Source organism: Aotus nancymaae, unplaced genomic scaffold (genome assembly GCF_030222135.1).
Source record: "Aotus nancymaae isolate 86718 unplaced genomic scaffold, 86718_ANA_hifiasm-v0.15.2.pri h1tg000057l, whole genome shotgun sequence".
Classification (NCBI taxonomy): domain Eukaryota; kingdom Metazoa; phylum Chordata; class Mammalia; order Primates; family Aotidae; genus Aotus; species Aotus nancymaae.
Genome location: NW_026988471.1, coordinates 18,784,621 through 18,791,849, shown reverse-complemented (window position 1 = coordinate 18,791,849; position 7,229 = coordinate 18,784,621).

The following is a 7,229-nucleotide window of genomic DNA, read 5'->3' as shown; positions in this document are numbered from 1 at the left end:
TGTATTGCAGGGATTTTGTCTGTGTTTTGTCATCCAGGTCATGAGCACAGTACCTGAGAGCTAGTTTTTTGATCCTCACCCTCTACTCTCAGATAGGCCCTGGTGTCTATTGCTGCCTTCTTTGTGTCCATGTGTACATAATGTTTAGTTCCCACTTATAAGTGAGAACATGTGGTATTTGGATTTCTGTTCCTACATGAATTCGCTTAGGATAATGACCTCCAGCTCCATCCATGCCCCTGCAGAGGACATGATCTTGTTCTTTTTTATGACTGTGTAGTTTTCCATAGTGTATGTGTACCACATTTTCTTTATCCAGTCCACCATTGATGAGTAGGTTGGTTCCCTGCCTTTGCTATTGTGAATAGTGCTGTGATGAACATATGTATATGTATGCATGTGTCTTTATGGGAGAATGGTTTATATTCCTTTAGGTATATACCTGGTAATGGAATTGCTGGGTTAAATGGTAGAATGGTAGTTCTGTTTTAAGTTTGAGAAGTCCCTATGCTGCTTTCTACAGTGGTCAAACTAATTTACATGCCCACCAACAGTGTCTAAGTGTTCCCTTTTCTCTGCAACCTTGTCAGCATCTATTTCTTTTTAATAATAGCTGTTCTGACTGGGATGAGATGCATTTCTCTGATGATTTGCATTTCTCTAATGGTTAGTGATGTTGAACGTTTTTCATTTGCTTGTTGGCACTGTGTATGTCTTTTGAGAAATGTCTGCTCATGTCCTTTGCCATTTTTTTTTTTTTTTTTTTTTTTGAGATAGGGTCTCACTCTCTTGCCCAGGCTGGAGTGCAGTGGCGTGATCTCAGCTCATTGCAACCTCTGCCTCCTGAGTTCAAAGGATTTTCATACCTCAGGCTCCCAAGTAGCTGGGACTACGGGTGCGTGCCACCACGCCTGGCTAATTTTCATATTTTTAGTAGAAAGAGGGGTTTACTGTGTTGGCCCGGCTGGTCTCAAACTCCTGACCTCAGGTTATCCACCCACCTAAGCCTCCCAAAGTGCTGGGATTACAGGTGTGAGCCACCATGCCTGGCCTCCTTTGCCCACTTTTAATGTTTTTGTTGTTTTATTCTTTCTTTAAGTTCCTTGTGGATTCTGAATATTAGACCTTTGCCAAATGCATAGTTTGCAAATGTTTTATCCCATTCTACAGGTTGTCTGGTTACTCTGTTGATAGTTTCTTTTGTTGAGCAGAGAAGCAGTTTAATTAGGTCCTGTTTGTCAATTTTTGTTTTTGTTGCAGTTGCTTTTGGTGTCTTCCTCATGAAATCTTTCTCAGGGCCTACATCCAAAATGGTATTTCTTAGGTGTCCTTCTAGGGGTTGTTTGTGTTTTGATTTTTAGTTTTAGGTTTTACATGTAAGTCTTAATATGGTTTGGATTTGTATCCCCGCCTGAATCTCATGTTGAATTGTAATCCCCGACGTTGGAGGTGGTGCCTGACGGGAAGTGATCGGATCATGGGGGCAGTTTCTCGCGGTTTAACACCATCCATCTTGGTGCTGTTCTTGTGATAGTGAGTGAGTTATTTCAAGAGCTGTGTATGTAGCACCTCCCCCTTCTCTCTCGCTTCTGCTCCTGCGGTGTAGGTAGGCTGTCTGGCTCTCCCTTTGCCTTCTGCCACGATTGAAAGCTCCCTGATGCCTCCCCAGAAGCTGATGCTGCCATGCTTCCTATACAGCCTATGGAGTGTGAGCCAATTAATACTCTCTTCTTTATAAATTATTCAGTTTCAGCTATTTTTTATAGCAGTATGAGAACAGACTAATATTAAGTCTTTAATCCATCTTGAATTATTTTTATATATGGTGAAGGTGTCCAGTTCTAATCTGCATTTAGCTAGCCAGTTATCCCAACACTATATATATATTGAATAGAGAGTCCTTTCCCCATTACTTGTGTTTGCCAACTTTATTGCAGATCAGATGGCTGTAGGTATGCAGTTTTATTTCTGGGCTAGTTTTATCCATCTGTCTGTTTTTGTACCAGTACCATGCTGTTTTGATTACTGTAGTCTTACAGTTTAACTTGAAGTTGGATAGCATGATGCCTCCAGCTTTGTTCTTGCTTAGGATTTCCTTGGCTATCTGGGCTCTTTGTTGGTTCCATATGAATTTTAAAATAGTTTTTTCTAATTCTGTGAAAATGTCATTGGTAGTTTAATAGGAATAACATTGAATCTGTAAATTGCTTTGGGCAGCATGGCCATTTTGACAATAATTGATTCTTCCTATCTGTGAGCATGGAATATTTTTCCATTTGTTTATGTTGTCTCTGATTTCTGTCAGCCGCGTTTTGCAATTCTCATTATAGAGATCTTTCACCTTCCTGGATAGCTGTATTCCTAGCTATTTAAGTCTTTTGTGACTATTGTGAATGGGATTGCTTGCTTGATTTGACTCTCAGCTTCGATGTTATTGTTGTATAGAAATGCTACTGATTTTTGTATATTGATTTTATATCCTGCGACTGCTGAAGTTTATCAGATCTAGGAGCCCTGAGGCAGAGACTATGGGGTTTTCTAGGTTTAGAACCACATTTTCTGTGAAAAGAAATAATTTGACCATTTCTAGGTTTAGAACCACATTTTCTGTGAAAAGAAATAATTTGACTATTTGGATGCTTTTATTTTTTTCTCTTGCCTGATTGTTCTCACTTGGACTGCCAGTACTGTGTTGAGTAGAAGTGATGATAGTCAGCATCCTTGTCTTGTTCTAGTTCTTAAGCAGAATGCTTCCAGCTTTTGCCAATTCAGTGTGATGTTGGCTGTGGATTTGTCATAGATAATTCTTACTGTTTTCAAGTATGTTTCTTTGATGCCTCATGGTGTTTTAAGGGTTTTTGCCATGAAGTGATGTTGAATTTTATTGAAAACCTTTTCTGTGTCTATTGAGATGATCATATGTTTTTGTTTTTAGTTCTCTTTACTTGATGAATCACATGTACTGATTTCTGTATATTGAACAAACCTCACATCCCAGGAATAAAGCCTAATTGATTGACTTTTTGATGTGCTGCTGGGTTTGGTTTGCTAGTTGAGAGCTTTTGCATTTATGTTCATCAGGGATGTCTGTCTGAAATTTTCTTTTTTTGTTGTGTCTCTGCCAGGTTTTGGTATGAGAATGATGCTGGCATGATAGGATGAGTTAGGGAGGAATTCCCAAGTTTTTGGAATAGTTTATGTAGGATTGGTACCATCTCTCTATGACTAGTAGAATTTCGCCATGAATCTGTCTGGGACTTTTTCTGGTTGGTAGGGTTTTTATTATTATTACTGATTCAATTTCAGAACTCACGCTGGATGTAGTGGCTCACACCTGTAATCTCAGCACTTTGGGAGGCCAAGGCGGATGGGTCGCTTGAGGCTAGGAGTTCAAGACCTGCCTGGACAATATGGCAAAACCCCATCACTACCAAAAATACAAAAATTAGCTGGGTGTGGTGGTGCAAGTCTGTAATTACTTGGGAGGCTGAGGCATGAGAATTGTTTGAACCTGGAGGTGGAGGTTGCAGTGAGCCAAGATTGTGCCACTGACTCCAGCCTGAGTGGCAGAGTGAGACTCTTATCTCAAAAACAAAACCTCATTTTTGTTTTTTCCATGGTTTCAGTTTCTTCAATTTTGGGAGATTGTATATTTCCAGTAATTTATCCATTTCTTTTTCTTTCTTTCTTTTTTTTTTTTTTTTTTTAGATGGAGTCTTGCTCTATTGCCCATGCTGGAGTGCAGTGGTGCAATCTTAGCTCACTGCAACCTCCACCTCCTGGGTTCAAGTGATTCTCCTGCCTCAGCCTCCCGAGTAGCTAGGATTACAGGCGTGTGCCACCACACCCAGCTAATTTTTATTTTTATTTTTAGTAGAAATGGGGTTTCACCATGTTGGCCAGGCTGGTCTTGAGATCCTGACCTCAGGTGATCCTCCTACCTCAGCCACCCAGAGTGCTGGGATTACAGGCGTGAGCCACTGCGCCTGGCCTATCTATTTCTTCTAGGTTCTAGTTTGTGTGCATTGGGGTGTTCGTAACAGTCTTTGAGGATTTTTGTATTTCTGTGGGATCAGTTGTAATGTTCCCTTTGTTATTTTTTATTGTGTTTACTTGGATCTTCTCTCTCTTTCTTTATTAGTCTAGCTAGTGGCCTATTGATCGTATGCTTTCAAAGAATCAACTTTTGATTTTATTTATTTTTACTTACTTTTTTTAGAGACAGGTCTTGCAATGTTGCCCAGGCTGGTCTCAAACTCCTGGGCTCAAGGGATTCTCCTGCCTTGGTGTCTCAAAGTGTTGGAATTACAGTCGTGAGCCACTGTGCCTGGCCTTGTTGCTCTTTTGTGTGGTTTCTCACATCTCAGTTTTGTTCAACTCAGTTTTGATTTTATTTCTTCTGTTAGCTTGGGTTGGTTTGCTCTTATTTTTGTAGTTCCTCTAGGTGATGTTGGGTTGTTAACTTGAGACCTTTCCAACTTTTTGAAGTGGGCGTTTAGCACTGTAAACTTTCCTCTTTTTTTTTTTTTTTTTTTTTTTTTTGAGACGGAGTTTCACTCTTGTGAAACTGGAGGCTGGAGTGCAATGGCGCGATCTCGGCTCACCGCCACCTCCGCCTCCTGGGTTCAGGCAATTCTTCTGCCTCAGCCTCCTGAGTAGCTGGGATTACAGGCACGCACCACCATGCCCAGCTAATTTTTTGTATTTTTAGTAGAGACGGGGTTTCACCATGTTGACCAGGATGGTCTCGATCTCTTGACCTCGTGATCCACCCACCTCAGCCTCCCAAAGTGCTGCGATTACAGGCGTGAGCCACCGCGCCCGGCTAACTTTTCTCTTGATACTGCTTTAGCTGTGTCTCAGAAACTCTGGTATGTTATATCTTTGTTTTCATTAGTTTCAAAGAATTTCTTGATTTCTGCCTTAATTTCATTGCTTATCCAAATGTCATTCAAGAGCAGGTTTTTTAATTTCCCTGAAACTCTATGGTTTTGATAGACCGTCTTAGTATTGATTTCAATTATTTTTGTGCTGTGGCACAAGAGTGTCATTGGTATGATTTCATTATTTTTTAATTTGTTGAGAATTGCTTATGGCCTAGCATGTGGTCAATATTAAAATATGTTCCATGTTCAGATGAGAAAAATGTGTATTCTGTTGCTGGTTGCAGTGTTCTGAGGATATCTGTTAGCTTCATTTTAAGTGTCAAACATAGGTCCTGAATATCTGTTAGTTTTCTGCCTTGATCCGTCTAATACTGTCAATGGGGGTGCTGGAATCTCTCACTATTGTTGTATAGTTATCTGAGTCTTCACAGGCTTCTAAGAACTTGTTTTATGCATCTAGGCGCTACAGTCAGTGTTGGATGCATATGTATTCAGGATAATTAAATCTTCTTGTTGAATTGAACCCTTTATCATTATGTAATAGCCTTCTTTGTTCTTTTTCATCATTGTTGGTTTAAAATCTGTTTTGTCTGAAATTAGAATACCAACCCTTGCTTTTTTGTGTTTTCTATTTGCTTTGCAGATTTTTCTCTATCTCTTTACTTTGAGCCTATGGGTATCACTGCATGTGAAATGGGTCTGTTGACAACAGCATACAATTGGGTCTTATTTCTTCATCCAACTTGCCACTCTGTGCCTTTTAAGTGGGGTGTTTAGCCTGTTCCAGCTTAATACCGATATTTGCATGCTGTCATGTTGTTAGCTGGTTGTTATGTAGATGCGATTGTATAGTTACTTTATAGTGTCAATGATCTATGTACTTAAGTGTGTTTTTGTGGTGGCTGGTAACGGTCTTTCATTTCAATGTTTAGCACTGTCCTAAGGACTTCTTGTAAGAGTTTGGGGACAGCAAATTCCTTTAGCATTTGCTTGTCTGAAAAGGATTTTATTTCTTTTTTGATTATGAAGCTTAGTTTGGCTGGATAAGAAATTCTTGGTTGGAATTTCTTTTCTTTAAGAATGCCGAATATAGGTCCCCAGTCTCTTCTGGCTTGTAGGATTTATGCTGAAAGGTCTGCTGTTAACCTGATGCAGCTAACCTGCCCCTTCTCTCTAGTTGCCTTTAATTTTTTTTTGTTTTTTAGACAGAGTTTTGCTTTTGTTGCCCAGGCTGGAGTGTAATGATGTGATCTTGGCTCACTGCAACCTCCACCTCCTGGGTTCAAGTGGTTCTCCTGCCTCAGCCTCCTGGGTAGCTGGAAATACAGGTGACTGCCACCACACCAGTCTAATCTAATTTTTGTATTTTTAGTAGAGATGGGGTTTCACTATGTTGGTCAGGCTGGTCTCAAACTCCTGATGTTGTTATCTGCCCGCTGCAGCCTCCCAAAGTGTTGGGATTACAGGTGTGAGCCATGGCGCCTGGCTACTATTTTATCTTTCACATTGTCCTTGGAGAATCTGCTGACTAGGTATTTTGGGGATGGTTGTCTTGTATATATCTCACAGGGGTTCTCTGAATTTCCTGAATTTGAATGTCAACCTCTCTAGCAAAGTTGGGAAATTTTTTTGAACAGTATCCTCAAATATGTTTTCCAAGTTACTTGCACTCTCCTTCTCTTTCAGGGATGCCAGTGAGGCATAGGTTTGGTCTCCTTACATAATTCCATATTTCTCAAAGGTCTTGTTTATTCTTTTTTCTTTTTTGTCTTACTGAGTTGATTCACAGAACTAGTCTCATGCTCTGATATTCTTTCCTCAGCTTGGTCTATTATGCTGTTACTACCATTGTATTGTGAAATTCTTGTAAGTTTTTCATCTCTTTGATATCATATCAGATCACTTTGGTTCTTTTTTTTCATATCAGATCACTTTGGTTCTTTCTTACAATGGCTATTTTGTCTCTCAGTTCTTATATCATTTTACTGTTAGATTCCTTGGATTGGGTTTTCAACTTTCTCCCTGAATCTTGATCTTCATTGCCATTCAGATTCTGGATTCTATGTGTGCTGTTTCAGCCATTTCAGTTGGTTAAGAACCATTGGTGGAGAGCTAGTGCAGTTGTCTGTAGGTAAGAAGACACTCTGGCTTTTTGAGTTATCAGAGTTCTTGTGCTAGTTTTTTCTCATCTGTTTAGGCTGTTTCTTTAATCTTTGAAATTGCTGTCCTTTGGATAAGACTTTTTGGTTTTATATTCTTTCATCACCTTGAGGGTTTTACTGTGGATACATTGGGTTCAGGTGACTAGCTTTATTCTGGAAGACTTTAGGAGGTCAGGGCTCA